The 19,319-nt window shown below is 42.3% G+C and overlaps 5 non-coding genes across 5 annotated transcripts; 1 reads left to right on the top strand and 4 right to left on the bottom strand.

Annotated features, from left to right (window-relative positions):
• Positions 1–10,409: 10,409 nt before the first annotated feature.
• Positions 10,410–10,480, top strand: trnag-gcc (transfer RNA glycine (anticodon GCC)). Its single transcript has one exon. It is a non-coding gene; the product is annotated as a tRNA-Gly (tRNA).
• A 58-nt stretch (positions 10,481–10,538) lies between these two features.
• Positions 10,539–10,621, bottom strand: trnal-cag (transfer RNA leucine (anticodon CAG)). Its single transcript has one exon. It is a non-coding gene; the product is annotated as a tRNA-Leu (tRNA).
• A 77-nt stretch (positions 10,622–10,698) lies between these two features.
• On the bottom strand, positions 10,699–10,804 carry LOC117384497 (U6 spliceosomal RNA). The gene has a single exon (XR_004542486.1). It is a non-coding gene; the product is annotated as a U6 spliceosomal RNA (small nuclear RNA).
• Positions 10,805–11,530: 726 nt separating this feature from the next.
• Positions 11,531–11,603, bottom strand: trnak-uuu (transfer RNA lysine (anticodon UUU)). The gene has a single exon. It is a non-coding gene; the product is annotated as a tRNA-Lys (tRNA).
• A 412-nt stretch (positions 11,604–12,015) lies between these two features.
• On the bottom strand, positions 12,016–12,087 carry trnae-cuc (transfer RNA glutamic acid (anticodon CUC)). Its single transcript has one exon. It is a non-coding gene; the product is annotated as a tRNA-Glu (tRNA).
• Between the last annotated feature and the right edge of the window lie 7,232 nt (positions 12,088–19,319).

Genomic DNA, 19,319 nt, shown 5'->3' with positions numbered 1-19,319 from the left:
TCCACGGACACAGGAGCGGGGTCCATGGACACAGGGTTGGGTCTCATGGACACAGAAGAGAGGGCAGGGCGTTTGGACTCAGGACCCATCATCATAAATTTTACGTTTTCTCGTCCCTCGACAGTGCGGAGACTTGGGAGGAGGGACGTCAAAAATGGAGTAGGGTCCACGGACACAGCAGTAGGTGGAGCAGTAGGTGGACTGTCCTCTGTACGTATGTCCTCCTCCTCATCGCCAGGCGTAGGGATAATACAGGCGTCTTCATCTCGTTATGGTCTACCCATGGATAAGATGAGGGTATTTAGTACGCAGAAGACGTCAAGCAGGCGGTCTTCTACCACCTCGGGTTCGGCCAGTGGTACCTGAACATAGTCAGGTACAGGGTTTGGTTCTGGAGGACATGGGGACCGGAAATCACGGTCCACCTCAGCTTTGAGAAAGTCCTCGATGTCCAACCAGTGGTCCAGCTCTGTGGTGGACTCAGTATGGCCCATTTCTGGGATGAGTTCATTCTCATCGCGGGGCACTCAGGAGAGACATGATCTCTAACCTCAGGTTGAAGGAGGCCATGTTGGGGCTCTTTGAGCGAGCAGACAGAGGGGAATCTGCAATGGAAACAAATGCTTTTAATACTGTGTTTAAAGTAAAGACGATGTTGATGTGTTTTGTGTTGTTTAAAGGTCAAACTTGTAGTAGTATGCACATGTCGTTCATGATTAAAGTTATAAAAAGTGAATCTAAGCTGTATCTTGTACATAAGACAGTAAAGGGCCTGCAATCAACTACACTTCAAGATGTGTTACTGTTCATTTACATAATTGTCAATTCTAAATATAACAAAAATCGTTCTAAAATAGAAGAAATAGTAGGTTATTCAAGTTTAAGTTAAGTTAAACCAGGCTAGCAATTGGAGCTTTAGTTCACATTTATGATCTCAACTTTCTGCAGTAGAAACACTAGATTACTGTAAACTAAATGAATTTTAATGAATGTACTGCTATGAAATTCCTTAAAACCAGTCTAAAAATGTGCTCACAACACTGTCCAACAAAGTTAAAATTGATATGGCAAGAATATATCTGAGAAATTTGCGTTCACGGTCGTTTGGTACACTTCAGATCATGGTTACAGTTTGCACTAAGTCAACGTGTATGTGCATAAACAAATGCAACAATCCATATGTCCACCTGTAGTACTTCAAAAAATCTGTTTAGGAAGCTGAGGAGTTTTGAGGGATGAGTTTTGAACTAATGCTGTGTAAAGTCAGGAGCTGACGGGAAAAGTGCTTTCAGTTCGCTGACTAGTCGAGAAAATGAGCCAAGTCCTGTGCCGTACAGCCCCTTATAAACTTTTAGGATTCTAGAATCCGATGCTGATGCACATCACCATAGGCAACCCCCCCCCCCCCCCCCCCCCCGCGAGAAACTACTACTGCTACTACCTGCACATCACCATAGCACGCTCTGACACAGCTGTGAGGTGTGTGCAGGTGTGCAACCCCCCCCCCCCCCCCCCCCACACACACACACCACATATATATATGGTAAAATATAAATGTGTTTTCCACACTTCACTATAATATTATTGTGGTTGGAGGATGGGATTAAAATGGGAATGCGTAATCTAAAAACATTTTCACAATTTTCATCTTTAATTTTTTTGAGCCTGTCTATTTATATATTATAAATAAATGTATTTAATACATGATTTGCCTGTTGTTGAATAAATTGCAGTAACCTGAGAGTTGAAAAGAGACGTGACGCTGAAGTTCAACCCAGGACAAGTTTGTTTAGCATCAGTACAAGACCCAGCACCTGCAGACATGGACCCTCAGCACACTGAGATATATATATATATATATATATATATATATATATATATATATATATATATATATATATATATATGGTTGAAGGTCACCCCCTGTGTTGCTTTGCCTGGGATGTTTCACAGTATGTTTTTACTGTAGTTTCCCTTCACTGGCCGCCTGGGTGTTTTAGAATTGATTTTAAGATTTTACTTATAACTTTTAAAGCACCAATTTTCATTTACACAGTTTATTAGCAACCAGAGAGTATACAACATGAAAGTACAATAAAAAAGTCCATATTATGTTTCCTGAATCACCACAGGGGCTAACTACATTTAAACTTGTTTAAAACAGCCAAGCAGACATGGTAGATCGAGAGGATGCGCTCGCAGCCATATAAGACGATAAATGAACATGTTAAGTCAGCGCCACCATCAAAGAACTTAGCACCTGCATAACTCCAACCAAAAATGTGCAGCGCCGCCCCTGCCTGTGAGCCCTCGTGCAGCCTCACATCCTCACATCCTCAGGCAGGTCTCTGGAGCTGTTCCAAAGTCAGATTTGAAACAATCTACCTGAAGAGATAAGGCTTGTGCCATCATTATCATGTTTTAAATTACTCTGTAAAACTCACTTATTGCCAGGCCTTTTTATAAATTGTCCGGTTTTATGTGTGCATCTTTTCTTTGCATTTCTCTGTTTTGCATTTTATTTTTCCTTATTTTTATGTATTGTGTTTTTTTTACTTTGTTGTGAAGCCCTTTGTAACTCTGCTTTTTTGGGATGAGGTGAAGCCATTGACGACTTGGCCGACATCCAAACTAACCCTAACCCTAAACAACATCCATGGATATGACAATGAGTCTTATCACACGCACACAGAGGAAGAAAATAGGCCTGATGAGCAATCCTTAAACAAGGCAATGAAATACAGCGCACTCATGGATGGACTGTAAAAACACTCTTAAAAACTGTATAATGCTGTGGTTAAATCTTTTCTGAATCACATGGGAGGGATGCGTCTGAGGGGCGTATTATGCATGTTATACCAACACAAACATATAAAATATAATGTTATCCTGTGGTTGCTATTTGTTAAGGTACTGTACTAGACATTATCTAAGCCCCGAGTGTCATGACCCATTTCCCCCTGAATTTTAACTTCAACAGAGGTGGGAATCAACTGTCCTTGAAAAAGCAAGCCAAGCAACATGGATACAAAACATCTGGATGTGTGTTACATTTTTTCAGAACATTTATAAACAATTGAAATCCGTTTTGTCTGTTAAACATCTTATAAACATCTTATTATGAACTTTCAACCCCGACTCCGTTTGTGAACTCTTCTTTTAAAGGTCTCAAAGAACTTTGATTAAAAACAAAAATCTGGCCATCAAATGTTTAAAAAAACATATAACTTATCAATAAATGTGCCTTTACAGTTTTGAGGTCACATAAAAAAACAAAAAAACAATTCAAACCCTATCAAATAGGTGTTCTTTAGGTACCAGTGGTCGCCCCTATAGGCCTGTTCAGTTACTTCACTGTCCTGCATTCCTGTATAGGCTCGTAAGGGCAACCACTGGTACCTAAAGAAGAGCTTATTCTGCATTAGACCGACTGTACAGGCCACAGAACCTTATAGATTCTCTCTATTTTTTAAGAATTAATACATTCTACTGTTTAGGTTTAAAAGGAATTAGCTTCCCTGAATCTTTCAGAGTTTTGACCTTTTGCTCTACCTCAGCATCTTCAGAAAGAGCCAGTGAACACTGGGCTGTGAACACTGACAGCTTCACAGCTCTACTGTAAGTCTGCATCATTTGTTTGTACTTTTCTGGAGCGCCTATGTACAGTTTGGCAATTGGAGCAGTGATGACAACTGTACTACAGTCCACCCCATATTTTTTGAAGGCCCGAGCCGTGGTGCCACCTCGCTTGAATATCTTCAAAATCTTCTGGTATCTGGCCACCACTTCTCTTGGACTTTGAAGTGTAAATAAGAAAATGGAAAGAATAAAAGATAAAATATTTAAAATAGCAGTGTTCTACACTCAAATCTCCTTTACCCACATTCTAACACCCTAATTATTCACTGGATGAGTTCAAAAAAATGTTTCACAATTTTCAGGGCAAAAATAGCGGGGAACCACGTTTATACACTTGTGAAGATGAAGACATCGCATAGCTGTTATTAGAATAATGTGTAATGAGGCCAAATAGATTTTATAGGGTTCAGCAGGTCTATGTTATGGATAGATCATTTAGAGTTCAGTATGTTGGTATGCACAGGGAAAAGAGTCAATACAATTTGCATTTAACCTCAATTTAAAACCATCATGGTCATGTGGATTTGGTTGTTTGGAAGATTGCACAGTGGAGAAATGCCACAAATGCCCAATGTCCAACCCTGCCTTGGCTCAGAAGTGACATGGTTAAATAAAGTAAGTATAAAGTAAAACCTTACCTCTCTGACAATACAATTTCAGTGACAGTGACTCTTCTCTTCTTCATTCTTCTTTTCTTCTTTTGTTCATCAGCTGATGAATTCTCAGTATCATTTTCTGATGATATTGCATTGACACTTTCTGCTTCTGTGTCAGAAGTGTCATTTGCTTCATCAGAAACCTGACTGCAGCCAGTGGAGCTGAAACCTGGGTCAGTTTTCCTGAGAGCTGTAATGTAAACAAATACAAATGAATATTTACCACCATTTTCAGATGACTCTCAGATTGTCAAACCAATTTTAATATTTCACAAGACAACACAAGTGAATATTCTGGAATGATTATGAACATTTTTAAAAATGAAAGGACCTGTTGCCAGTTGTTCTTTTAAGAAGTCATTGTTTCTCATTTTGAAGATCTACTTTTATTTCCAACATTTTCAATTCTTTCAATTGTCTTTGGTTTGTTAATGATGCTGTTGGGGCTGACAAACCAAAAACACATAAATAAATTAGTAAAAAGCTAAATTACTCTACATTCAAACACTTACACAATTTATTTCCAATTCCTGAGTAAATATTGTTTAACCCATATGAACTAGTAAGTTTTTTTAAGACCAAAAATCTATTAGATTTCTTGGTAAGATATAGATGTAAACCGAGTAAGTTACATCTATATCTTGTCAGAAATTTTATATATTATATATATATGTGTTTTATGTTCTAATAACATGATTCAGTTTGAAATCTTCCGTAGAGTTGGAAGATAGATTCTGATCTATGATGGTCAAAAACCCACCTCTGTTTAGTTATGGCGGCGTATCAGGAAGTCACATCCATTGAACTGAGGACGCACATTGCATCACTTCCTCTGAGACAGCGCGGGTTTTGTAGAGGCTATTCCATAACTGTTCTCTAGCAACCATACTGTAAACAAGGGCCAGAACTCAGCTCATTTACACAGTATAAATATATTTATTATATTTCAAATAAGTCCAGTTTTGCTTTACTTTTGCTCACAAACGTCTGCTACTGAAAGATTGAGTTAAATAGTATTCATGACAGGTACCGTCCCACTAAACGTAGAGACAATTAGAACAAAATAATAAGATCAAATGTTTTGTGTTTCAGACTCCTGTGAGTTCTCTCTGGACCTAAACACAGCTCACAGACTTCTCCTTCTGTCTGAGGACGATCGGACTGTGACACGTGTGGAGGAGGAGCAGGAGTATCCAGATCATGATGACAGGTTCACATACGACCACCCCCATGTCCTGAGCTGCACTGGCCTGAGGGGGCGCTGTTACTGGGAGGTGGACCTCTGTTTCATTTTTCGGACACACATTCCCCTCTCTCCTCTGTAACAAACCTGGGGGTCAAATTTGACCCCCACCTCTCCTTTGACAATCATGTCTGCTAAACTGCCTTCTTTCACTTCCGTAATATCTCCAAACTTCGCTCTTCTCTCTCCCTCCCTGCTGCAGAGAAGTTCGTCCATGCCTCTGTCTCTTCCAGGCTTGACTACTGTAACGCTCTCCTCATCGGGATCTCTGGCAGGAGCATTCAAAAGCTCCAGTATGTCCAAAACAGCGCCGCCAGGGTCCTGATGAGGGTGCGTAAACACGAGCTCATCACCCCCATTCTTCACTCTCTGCACTGGCTCCCCATTCACTTCCGCATTCAATACAAAGTCCTCTTGCACACCCATCACTGTCTCCACGGTGCGGCCCCCACCTCACTGAACTGCTCACACCACACACCTCCACTAAGACTCGGTCAGGCCAACAGCACCGTCTGGTCATGCCCAGGACACGGCTCAAGACCATGGGCGACAGAGCCTTCTCAGTGGCTGCTCCCCGTCTGTGGAACGCCCTCCCAGACCATCTCAGGGCTCCACAGATGGTGGATGCTTTTAAAAGAGGACTAAAAACTTACCTTTTTACCTTGGCCTACAGATAAACACCGGCTATTGTTTTATTGCTTTGATTTTAACTGACACACTGATTTTAATTGTCTTCTGTCTTTAATGTCTTTTTTGCTGTAGCACTCTGAGATTTGTTGTTCAAATGTAAAGTGCGTTATAAATTGTATTATTATTATTATTATTATTAGCGGGGAGGTCTCTATAGCAGTGAGTTACAGAGGGATCAGACGGAGTGGACGGGAGAGTGTGTTTGGAAACAATGATCAGTCCTGGAGTCTGTGTATCGGTGCTGATGGAGGGTATTGGGTCTATCACAACAGAATAGGAACACGACTCCCCCTCTCCCATTGTTTAGAGAGAGGGGGCGTGTCCTCTGGTACAGGGGACGTGTCTTCTGATGAAGGAGCCAGAGTGGGCAGAGTGGGCATTTTCCTGGACTCTGAGGCTGGAGCTCTGTCCTTCTATGTGGTCTCCTCTAATGGAGAACTGTTCCACCTCTGGACCTTCTCCTCGTCCTTCTCTGAGCCTCTGTTCTCTGGGTTTATACTGTGGGGAGAAGGTTCCTCTGTGACTCTGGTGAAAGAGACGAGACGGTATGGGTATTAAAGAGGGGGGTATTTGACTTCTATGGGTATTAAAGAGGGGGGTATTTGACTTCTATGGGTATTAAAGAGGGGGGTATTTGACTTCTATGGGTATTAAAGAGGGAGTATTTTACTTCTGTCTATCAGAGGTCAGATGGGTTCAGGGGTCAGTAGGGTTCAGTCACATGGGGTCTGAGTTTCAGTCATGTTCTACTGGAATCATTATCTTCTTCCTCAGTAACTGTCGTAACGGTGGGTGTAGCGGACCAAAGAGTGCAGACTCGGGGCAGATCTACAGGGTTTATTTACAGTTTGTGACACAAAATACAGAACTGAGGGTTGATCTGGTGGTAAGCAGGAAGCCAGGTGTGGGCCAGGATCCAGGAGCGGAGCATAGAGTGCAGCGGAGACAACGATGCGGGCAGCACCAGGGCAGGGAGCAGAGTGCAAACCAGGGTCCAGTAACGTGGAGTGCAGAGATAAGCCAAGACAGTACCAGGGCTGGGAAGCAGGGTCAGAGCAGGGTCAGAGCAGGGTCGGAGCAGGGTCAGAGCAGGGTCAGAGCAGGGTCGGCGCAGGGTCGGCGCAGGGTCGGCGCAGGGACAGTCCAGCAAGCAGGGTGAAGACACGCATAGGACCCGGCACCGAAACAGGATGTAGAAATGCAGGAACGACAACGATCTCGCGCCGAGTGTCTAGTCCTGGCTCCACTTATACTCCTCAGCAGGTGGGAGTAATTGCGCTGATGCGCTCCAGGTGCGCACGGGAGGAGCCAGGAACTCCGCCCAGCTCCAGGCTCAAACAGGTGAGGGAGGGGAAAGCACACAGGGAGACAGATAATGCAGGATCATGACAGTAACACACAGGGAGTTGTTTAAGTTGGTCTTTTTTTACTCTTGCATGTTTGAGAAATGCTAAAACTGCTTTTGACATTTGCATTTAAAGAAAACTTAGATGGACCAAGGATTGTTTGAGTAAAAAAAATCATTTGTTTGTATCAAATATTTCCATTTGGTTCTAAATGTGTCATATTTGCTTTTTCTGCATAAAAAGAACTCAACATTAAGGAAAAGTGTTTGTTCCACTTCAAAATAGAGAGTAAAGCTCTGAAAGCTGGAGGCTGGTGTTACTGTTCTGAAGTGTTCCTCATTTTCATCAATATCTTGTGTTTTTATAAATTTAAACTTTTTTAAATGATTATTTTCTGTGTAAACGTGTCACTTTTAAAATGTTCAGATCTGGTTTAAAACTCCTGCTTTACACAAACTGAATCTTGTGAACTGTAAGTCATGTTATAATGCTGTTCCTTTCTCAAAACCATCCCTGGTGTTGTGTTTTGTTTCATTCACATATGTTTCTGAAGAGTTCTTCTGAAGTGTGCAGACGCAGATCTTGCTTGCGCCTGCTGCTTCCTTCTTTACTTTGCTTTTTAATCATTTTAATTATTCCAGTGCTGGAAAATGTGTTTAGTTATGATTTTCATTTAACTAAACCAAGAGTTTTACACCATTTTTACATTTTTTAAATAAAAATTCTGATGAGCCAGCAACATGTCCAGGAGAAGAAACAAAAGGATTTTTTTCTGTGAACACTGTCAGAACTATCAACAAATTAATGAGCCACAAGCAGAAGTATTTGTTTTAGAATCTGAAAGAGGACTTCACCGGACGCTCCCTGTGACCTCCAGTGGTAAGAAGCCCACAGTTACTTTCAGAGAAGAGGCTGAAAAAACGGCTACTTTCTTCTTAAACCTGAGTGATACAGTGTCTTTTCCAAAACTTTGTAAAGACAAGAATGCCAAACCAACGCAACAAGTGACAAGAGACAAAGCTAATATAGTTACATCACCCAAAATACAACTTAAAAACAGATTTTTACCACTGTCACAGACTGATGTTAAAATAAAAACAGAAAATGGATTTTTGTCACAAACCAAGAACAATGAAGTTGACAAAAGATCACAGGCAGACAGGAGATCTGTGCCAAACGTCAGGGTCAGAGACACGCTGCTGTTAGGAGACGGTGCTGTCAGAGATGTGCAACACACCGTTTCTGAGATTACAAAACTCCTGCCAAAAGTTTTGTCAACACACCGAAGAGTTAAGGTAAGGCAAGTTTATTTGTATAGCACAATTTGTACACAAAGTAATTCAAAGTGCTTCACAGAATAAGAGAGACATTAAAATCAGACAAATAAAAACATAAATAATCACAAATAATCATAAAATTAACATTAAAAGAGAAGAGTGCAGAATAAAAACCTTTCAGTCGTATGCACAGATAAACAGAACAGTTTTGAGCCTGGATTTAAACATTGTCAAAGTAGAGGCCTGTCTCACATCTTCAGGAAGAATGTTCAAGGGTTTAGCTGCATGTTTAGTCATGTTAAACAGCTGATTGTGCACGTGGGTGCAGTTGACACCAGAATGGAACAGACTGAAATCTTGAAAAGGGATTTCATTAAATTATTTGAGGAGCTTGATAAAGTGGAGGTTAAGACTTTCATCAGTGGACGTCTTCCTAACATAGACAGAAGGAAGATGAACAAATTTACCCGGCTGCTTCAGCTGAACACATGGCTGTTCAACACATGTGCACCCAGAGGACAGCACTTAGCACTACTTTGAGAACTTTGATCTATTCTGGAAACGAGACGACCTGTTCAACGGGAATGGGCCCCACCTGAGCAGAGGTGGAGTAAGAGTGCTGACGGATATCCTCCTCCACGCTCTGAGGCACCAGCCAGAACATGGTCCTGGGCCAGTGAGAGAAAAGAGGAATGAGAGAAGAATTCCTGCTGCGCCAACCAGAGACTGAGCCAATGTGTCAGCACCACCAGCAGCACCACAACTACAACCACCACCTACTCCAGTGAAGGAGTCACCACCAGCAGCACAACCATCTCCCCCAGCGAAGGATTCAGCAGCACCACCACCTCCCCAAGAGAACAAATCAGCATCACCACCACCTTCCCCAGTGAAGGATTCATCTCCAGCGTCACTTCCCTCAGGGCCCTCGTCACAGGCTTTGAACCCGTCTGTGACAGCCCCACATCACCTCCCCTGCCCACAGACCAGCCCTGGGTCTCCTTTGCTACATCTACTCCCTCTAGGGCAAAGAACGATCAATTTAACAGACAACACCAGGAGTCCTACTTAAAATCTGGGTTTGTCGCTACAGGTTTTTGTCGCTCTGCGTAATATGCGGGAAAAGCAAATGAGGCAATGAAACCCTCAACACTACTTTGGCACATGGAGAATAAGCACCTGGGATTAAAGGATATGCCTTTAGAGTTTTTTGAAAGAAACTGCGGAGCAGAGTAGACATAATCACATAATCAGCGCAGGGCTCCCTCTGATGCAGCGGTGTGGTGGGTTGTATTTTTTATGCACTTAACTTATTTTTGCCATATTTATCTGCCACGCGTAGAAGGCTTGTCCGTGAAAATAAAACCGACATTATTCCGTTACATTATTATTATTATTATACACAGTGTTGTCTTCATTTTAGATGTCAAACTATTTGCGGCTCCCAGTGTTTTATTTTTCGTGGAAAGTGGGTCCAAATGGCTCTTTGCGTGTTAAAGGTTGCCGACCCCTGGACTAGACCAACAATTTTAAGGGTCTTAAAAACCTCCCCAAGCAGGCATTGGTGGTTCAGTGGAAGAATTCTCGCCTGCCACGCGGGAGGCCCGGGTTCGATTCCCGGCCAATGCAGCGCAAGTCATGGTAGTGAATCCATTCTTTGTTGACTTATGTAGAATGTAAATAATTCTGTCAGAAGTGGGATTTGAACCCACGCCTCCAGGGGAGACTGCGACCTGAACGCAGCGCCTTAGACCGCTCGGCCATCCTGACACGGTCCACAGTGACACTTTGTTGTTCCACGGGACAGTGACACAGAAAAACAACATGAATTCATTCAGGATTTGCCAGAAAATGAGGAACGCTTCACGAGTTTGCGTGTCATCCTTGCGCAGGGGCCATGCTAATCTTCTCTGTATCGTTCCAATTTTAGTATATGTGTTAGCGAACTAACACAACTGCAGAGTGTTCCAACAATGTTTAAAAAGCACCTTTGAGGCGCTGCTCCCACACTCACGGTGTATGGAACCTCACATCCTGGACCAAAGAAATCCATGTGTACAGATGACGATACATTGCGTGTGAATATGTCCCACATCTGTGTGTACTGTGTCGAGGTGGCCAAGTGCTTGAGCCCTTGCCGTTGCTCCCCTTCTTACTTATGCAGCGTTGACCGGTCTGGTTTCACATTTAACTTCCTCCTTGCTCTGGCGCTAAGAGCTGAATAGGGTAGCTTCAGCTGAAACTGGAGACAATAGATGTTTACAGTTTCAGTGTAGTTAGCCCCTCCCTTCAGATAGATGTAAGGCATTGGCCATCGGCAATCTGACCAGAACTGAAGAAGCGGCTTGGATGAGCAGCGAAACATCTTCACTCTTACAACGCTTTTTTCAGTTGATAGATTTAAACTTCATCTTTTGCTTTTTCCTAAACTTCAGACCAATTTGTCCATGCAGTTTTCCACGCTTTTGCTCACATAATGTTAGAATCACTTGAGGACTTGTATCCTGGATTGTCACAGTAGAAGTCTGGTGTTTTTCCAACTGCCTCCCATGTGACTGTGGTCTTGTGTCTTGGTTGTGCAGTATACAAAGTTCTCTTTAAAGCTTAACTTAACAACATACCATGCCAGTAGAGACAGCACTTTCCCTATCTTTCCTTTTGCTCATATAATGGACAAGTTGCCTGAACAGGGACTTGAACCCTGGACCCTCAGATTAAAAGTCTGATGCTCTACCGACTGAGCTACCCAGGCCCTTAACATGAGAGATTTAATGAAGAATGGATCAAAAAATACACAAGCTTTTTAGGCTAAAAGGTTGGATAGAATCTGGTACCAAAGTCATGCCTGACACCCATCTGACTATGGTCCTGCACAGTGCAGTGAGGTTTGGGAATAAATCTCATATGGTTCACTGTACCTGTGGAGCTATACCAGAAACTCTTTCCTAAGTTTCAAACTCCACTGAAAATAAATTTGTCCAGGATGTTTTTCACGCAGAATACAGAGATTTTGCCCTCAGATAAAAAGTCTGATACTCTACTGACTGAGCTATCCAGGCTCTCAACAGAAGGGATTTGCATTCCATAGGATGAAAAAAAAATGCACAAGCCTTCAGCTGCACAACTGATTTGGCAATGTCCTAAGCAACTTAGAAACACTGCAGTTCCCTGACCGGGAATCGAACCCGGGCCGCGGCGGTGAGAGCGCCGAATCCTAGCCACTAGACCATCAGGGAGACACTGTTGTTGTGATTTTGGGCGTTACAAAAATAAATGAATTGAAGTGAAATTGAATTGAAGTTTAAGACTAGATTGAAAGCCCACCTTTTCTCCCTGGCATTTAATACTAGCTACACAGGATATCTTGGTGTTTTATTGTACTTTTCCTTTGTATAGTGTGATCTGTATTGAACTGAATTGAAGTAGTCCTTCTGACCAAACGTAGGTCAAACTCTTCAGATGAATGCCCACTGCTCCTGACAGATTTGATACTCAATACTGACTCCAATACTACAATGATAATTAAAAAACACTCTTTCTTTAGACAATAAAATGTAATTTTCAACATTAAATCATAGTAGTTTCTTTTCTGTTCCCATGTGGCTTTATATCTGTGTCATCCAGTTGGTGGTTCCATCGTGGTCGTAGTGTGTGGTCTTATACTTGTTCTGATACAGCTCAAGATCATTCTAAAGCTTTTCAGGAAAGATTCATTTCTGTCATGTGAATGTGACATTTTTAGATACCTACACAAATGAGTATCTAGTTTCAATACTAGTTTTAGCATCAGTATCTGAGTTTTGATACTATTGACAACCCTAATACGTCATAATTATACAAAAATAGACAAACAAATTTTTATTGTTTTTAATGCTCATCAAAGGTAAAGATGGTCTCTGTGTGTTTACGTCCTCTGCTTCTTGTTGTTGGAAGTCTGAGGCCGGTTAGAACTGTGAGAGGCAGACCTCCTCTGCTGAAGGATCATTCCTATTTTTACAGCCTGAGCGACGTACCGGCCTTTTACACCCTCAGGTAGACGCTCCCACTGTGGAGAACACAAGCACATACATTTGTTAATATCATTTCATGCATTTCTGATCACTCCAAGTTTTGCAGTCAATGAACTTTGAAAGTGGGACTAAACACATAAACTCCGCCCACAACCACAAACAGAAGCTGAGGGTAAAAGGAACAGTGTGATTGGTCAAACAGGAGTGCACACTTCAAACCTCGCTCCTGCAGAGAGGTGTTTGTGATCACACACTCCTGGCATAAGTGTTTAGTTCCACTTTAAAGGCCCCGTACCTGATCATTTTCATGTATTAGAGCAAAATTCATACGGATAAATTGTTTGAGCAGATCTTGAGGTCAAAATAAGTCTGCTGTCTACTTATCTATCTGCATCTAATTATAAAGCATTATATTGTCTGTTAATCAGGAAGTACACAGTACACATGCTAGTTGTTGTAAATGTGATGGCGAAACTGAAAAGCGGGTATAAATTCATCGTGGTGAATAATTAGGATGTTCAGAAAGTATAAGGTAAGTGAGGAATAACTTTGGATTGCTGCAAACAGTTTCAAATGAATTAGTTCTGTTTTTCTTGTTTTTGGACAGTGAAAATCAGGTACAGCGCCTTTAGCATTTGTCTTTAGGTTAAGCCTGATTGTAATAATCTTTCACTCATCACATTAAGTTTTACATAAGGTTCTTCAGCACTTTGAATTATTTTGTATTAGCATGTTAGCATTAGCAAAGGCATTTTATAGGAAGAACATAGAAAAGACTTGTTTCAGACTTACTCTTTTTTGCAGCACAGCGTTCAGGACCATCGTGTTTTTGGTCCGGAGCTCAGTCTTGACCTTCTCCCACTGATGCTTTTTGAAAACAGAAAAGGCTGTGGGGGCCTCAGCAAGAGGTGTGGGGCCCATGGATGCAGGAGCAGGGGCTGTGGGGGCCTCAGCAAGAGGTGTGGGGCCCATGGATGCAGGAGCAGGGGCTGTGGGGGCCTCAGCAAGAGGTGTGGGGCCCATGGATGCAGGAGCAGGGGCTGGACGCTTTGACTCTGTAAGTTTGGCTGTCAAGGGTCTAGAAAACGCAGAGTCCAGCCGGTGGAGAGGAGGGGTGTGAAGTATGGAATCTGTGGGCTCCAACGCAGTATCATGGGCCTCAACCAAAGAGCGAGGCTCCTCAAACATAAAGTCCAGGACCTCAAATCCAGGGGTCTCAAACACAACAGTTGGGTCCACGGACACAGGAGGAGGGTCGATGGACAGAGGAGTGGGGTCCACGGACACAGGAGAAGGGTCGATGGACACAGGAGGGTCCACGGATACAGGATTGGGCAGAGAACAGATGGCCTTAAACATAAAGTCAAGGACGTCAAATCCAGCGTCCACAGACACAGGAGCGGGGTCCATGGACACAGAAGAGAGGGCCGGGCGTTTGGACTCAGGACCCTCATCATCAGAAATTTCACGTTTTCTTTTCCCTCGACAGTGCGGAGACTTGGGAGGAGGGACGTCAAACACAGGAGTAGGGTCCATGGACACAGGAGCGGGGTCCATGGACACAGGAGCGGGGTCCATGGACACAGGAGCTGGGTCCATGGACACAGGAGCGGGGTCCATGGACACAGGAGCGGGGTCCATGGACACAGGAGCGGGGTCCATGGACACAGGGTTGGGTCTCATGGACACAGAAGAGAGGGCAGGGCGTTTGGACTCAGGACCCTCATCATCAGAAATTTTACGTTTTCTCGTCCCTCGACAGTGCGGAGACTTGGGAGGAGGGACGTCAAACACAGGAGTAGGGTCCATGGACACAGGAGTGGGGTCCATGGACACAGGGTTGGGGCTCATGGACACAGGAGTGGGGTCCATGGACACAGGAGCGGGGTCCATGGACACAGAAGAGATGGCCTTAAGCATAGAGTCAAGGACATCAAATCCAGGGTCCACAGACACAGGAGCAGGGTCCATGAACACAGAAGAAAGGGCCAGGCGTTTGGACCCAGGACCCTCATCATCAGAAATTTTACGTTTTCTCGTCCCTCGACAGTGCGGAGACTTGGGAGGAGGGACGTCAAACAATGGAGTAGGGTCCACGCACACAGCAGTAGGTGGAGCAGTAGGTGGACTGTCCTCTGTACGTATGTCCTCCTCCTCATCGCCAGGCGTAGGGATAATACAGGCGTCTTCATCCTCGTTATGGTCTACCCATGGATAAGATAGAGGGTATTTAGTAGCGCAGAAGACGTCAAGCAGGCGGTCTTCTACCACCTCGGGTTCGGCCAGTGGTACCTGAACATAGTCAGGTACAGGGTTTGGTTCTGGAGGACATGGGGACCGGAAATCACGGTCCACCTCAGCTTTGAGAAAGTCCTCGATGTCCAACCAGTGGTCCAGCTCTGTGGTGGACTCAGTATGGCCCATTTCTGGGATGAGTTCATTCTCTCGCGGGGCACTCAGGAGAGACATGATCTCTAACCTCAGGTTGAAGGAGGCCATGTTGGGCTCTTTGAGCGACAGACAGAGGTGAATCTGCAATGGAAACAAATGCATTTTAATACTGTGTTTAAAGTAAAGACGATGTTGATGTGTTTTGTGTTGTTTTAAGGTCAAACTTGTAGTAGTATGCACATGTCGTTCATGATTAAAGTTATAAAAAGTGAATCTAAGCTGTATCTTGTACATAAGACAGTAAAGGGCCTGCAATCAACTACACTTCAAGATGTGTTACTGTTCATTTACATAATTGTCAAATTCTAAATATAACAAAAATCGTTCTAAAATAGAAGAAATAGTAGGTTATTCAAGTTTAAGTTAAGTTAAACCAGGCTACAATTGTAGCTTTAGTTCACATTTTGATCTCAACTTTCTGCAGTAAACACTAGATTACTGTAAACTAAATGAATTTTAATGAAATGTACTGCTATGAAATTCCTAAAACCAGTCTAAAAATGTGCTCACAACACTGTCAACAAAGTTAAAATTGATATGGCAAAGAAATATCTGAGAAATTTGCGTTCACGTCTTTGGTACACTTCAGATCATGGTTAACAGTTTGCACTAAGTCAACGTGTATGTGCATAAACAAATGCAACAATCATATTCACCTGTAGTACTCAAAAATCTGTTTAGGAAGCTGAGGAGTTTTGGAGGAGTTTTGAACTAATGCTGTGTAAAGTCAGGAGCTGACGGGAAAAGGTGCTTTCAGTTCGCTGACTAGTCGAGAAATGAGCCAAGTCTGTGCCGTACAGCCCCTTATAAACTTTTAGGATTCTAGAATCCGATGCTGATGCACATCACCATAGCAACCCCCCCCCCCCCCCCCCCCCCCCGCGAGAAACTACTACTGCTACTACCTGCACATCACCATAGCAACGCTCTGACACAGCTGTGAGGGTGTGTGCAGGTGTGCACCCCCCCCACACACACACACGCCCCCCCCTCCCCCACACGCCCCCCCCCCACCCCCACACACACACATATATATATGTAAAATATAAAATGTGTTTTCCACACTTCACTATAATATTATTGTGGTTGGAGGATGGAATTAAAATGGGAATGCGTAATCTAAAAACATTTTCACAATTTCCATCTTTAATTTTTTTGAGCCTGTCTATTTATATATTCTAAATAAATGTATTTAATACATGATTTGCCTGTTGTTGAATAAATTGCAGTAACCTGAGAGTTGAAAAGAGACGTGACGCTGAAGTTCAACCCAGGACAAGTTTGTTTAGCATCAGTACAAGACCCAGCACCTGCAGACATGGACCCTCAGCACACTGAGATATATATATATATATATATATATATATATATATATATATATATATATATATATATATATATATATATATATATATATATATATATATATATATATATGGTTGAAGGTCACCCCCTGTGTTGCTTTGCCTGGGATGTTTCACAGTATGTTTTTACTGTAGTTTCCCTTCACTGGCCGCCTGGGTGTTTTAGAATTGATTTTAAGATTTTACTTATAACTTTTAAAGCACCAATTTTCATTTACACAGTTTATTAGCAACCAGAGAGTATACAACATGAAAGTACAATAAAAAAGTCCATATTATGTTTCCTGAATCACCACAGGGGCTAACTACATTTAAACTTGTTTAAAACAGCCAAGCAGACATGGTAGATCGAGAGGATGCGCTCGCAGCCATATAAGACGATAAATGAACATGTTAAGTCAGCGCCACCATCAAAGAACTTAGCACCTGCATAACTCCAACCAAAAATGTGCAGCGCCGCCCCTGCCTGTGAGCCCTCGTGCAGCCTCACATCCTCACATCCTCAGGCAGGTCTCTGGAGCTGTTCCAAAGTCAGATTTGAAACAATCTACCTGAAGAGATAAGGCTTGTGCCATCATTATCATGTTTTAAATTACTCTGTAAAACTCACTTATTGCCAGGCCTTTTTTTAAATTGTCCGGTTTTATGTGTGCATCTTTTCTTTGCATTTCTCTGTTTTGCATTTTATTTTTCCTTATTTTTATGTATTGTGTTTTTTTTACTTTGTTGTGAAGCCCTTTGTAACTCTGCTTTTTTGGGATGAGGTGAAGCCATTGACGACTTGGCCGACATCCAAACTAACCCTAACCCTAAACAACATCCATGGATATGACAATGAGTCTTATCACACGCACACAGAGGAAGAAAATAGGCCTGATGAGCAATCCTTAAACAAGGCAATGAAATACAGCGCACTCATGGATGGACTGTAAAAACACTCTTAAAAACTGTATAATGCTGTGGTTAAATCTTTTCTGAATCGCATGGGAGGGATGCGTCTGAGGGGCGTATTATGCATGTTATACCAACACAAACATATAAAATATAATGTTATCCTGTGGTTGCTATTTGTTAAGGTACTGTACTAGACATTATCTAAGCCCCGAGTGTCATGACCCATTTCCCCCTGAATTTTAACTTCAACAGAGGTGGGAATCAACTGTCCTTAAAAAAGCAAGCCAAGCAACATGGATACAAAACATCTGGATGTGTGTTACATTTTTTCAGAACATTTATAAACAATTGAAATCCGTTTTGTCTGTTAAACATCTTATAAACATCTTATTATGAACTTTCAACCCCGACTCCGTTTGTGAACTCTTCTTTTAAAGGTCTCAAAGAACTTTGATTAAAAACAAAAATCTGGCCATCAAATGTTTAAAAAAACATATAACTTATCAATAAATGTGCCTTTACAGTTTTGAGGTCACATAAAAAAAACAAAAAAACAATTCAAACCCTATCAAATAGGTGTTCTTTAGGTACCAGTGGTCGCCCCTATAGGCCTGTTCAGTTACTTCACTGTCCTGCATTCCTGTATAGGCTCGTAAGGGCAACCACTGGTACCTAAAGAAGAGCTTATTCTGCATTAGACCGACTGTACAGGCCACAGAACCTTATAGATTCTCTCTATTTTTTAAGAATTAATACATTCTACTGTTTAGGTTTAAAAGGAATTAGCTTCCCTGAATCTTTCAGAGTTTTGACCTTTTGCTCTACCTCAGCATCTTCAGAAAGAGCCAGTGAACACTGGGCTGTGAACACTGACAGCTTCACAGCTCTACTGTAAGTCTGCATCATTTGTTTGTACTTTTCTGGAGCGCCTATGTACAGTTTGGCAATTGGAGCAGTGATGACAACTGTACTACAGTCCACCCCATATTTTTTGAAGGCCCGAGCCGTGGTGCCACCTCGCTTGAATATCTTCAAAATCTTCTGGTATCTGGCCACCACTTCTCTTGGACCTTGAAGTGTAAATAAGAAAATGGAAAGAATAAAAGATAAAATATTTAAAATAGCAGTGTTCTACACTCAAATCTCCTTTACCCACATTCTAACACCCTAATTATTCACTGGATGAGTTCAAAAACATGTTTCACAATTTTCAGGGCAAAAATAGCGGGGAACCACGTTTATACACTTGTGAAGATGAAGACATCGCATAGCTGTTATTAGAATAATGTGTAATGAGGCCAAATAGATTTTATAGGGTTCAGCAGGTCTATGTTATGGATAGATCATTTAGAGTTCAGTATGTTGGTATGCACAGGGAAAAGAGTCAATACAATTTGCATTTAACCTCAATTTAAAACCATCATGGTCATGTGGATTTGGTTGTTTGGAAGATTGCACAGTGGAGAAATGCCACAAATGCCCAATGTCCAACCCTGCCTTGGCTCAGAAGTGACATGGTTAAATAAAGTAAGTATAAAGTAAAACCTTACCTCTCTGACAATACAATTTCAGTGACAGTGACTCTTCTCTTCTTCATTCTTCTTTTCTTCTTTTGTTCATCAGCTGATGAATTCTCAGTATCATTTTCTGATGATATTGCATTGACACTTTCTGCTTCTGTGTCAGAAGTGTCATTTGCTTCATCAGAAACCTGACTGCAGCCAGTGGAGCTGAAACCTGGGTCAGTTT

The sequence above is a fragment of the Periophthalmus magnuspinnatus genome, chromosome 16, assembly GCF_009829125.3.
Source record: "Periophthalmus magnuspinnatus isolate fPerMag1 chromosome 16, fPerMag1.2.pri, whole genome shotgun sequence".
NCBI lineage: Eukaryota > Metazoa > Chordata > Actinopteri > Gobiiformes > Gobiidae > Periophthalmus > Periophthalmus magnuspinnatus.
This window is presented reverse-complemented; position numbering and strand designations above follow the sequence as displayed.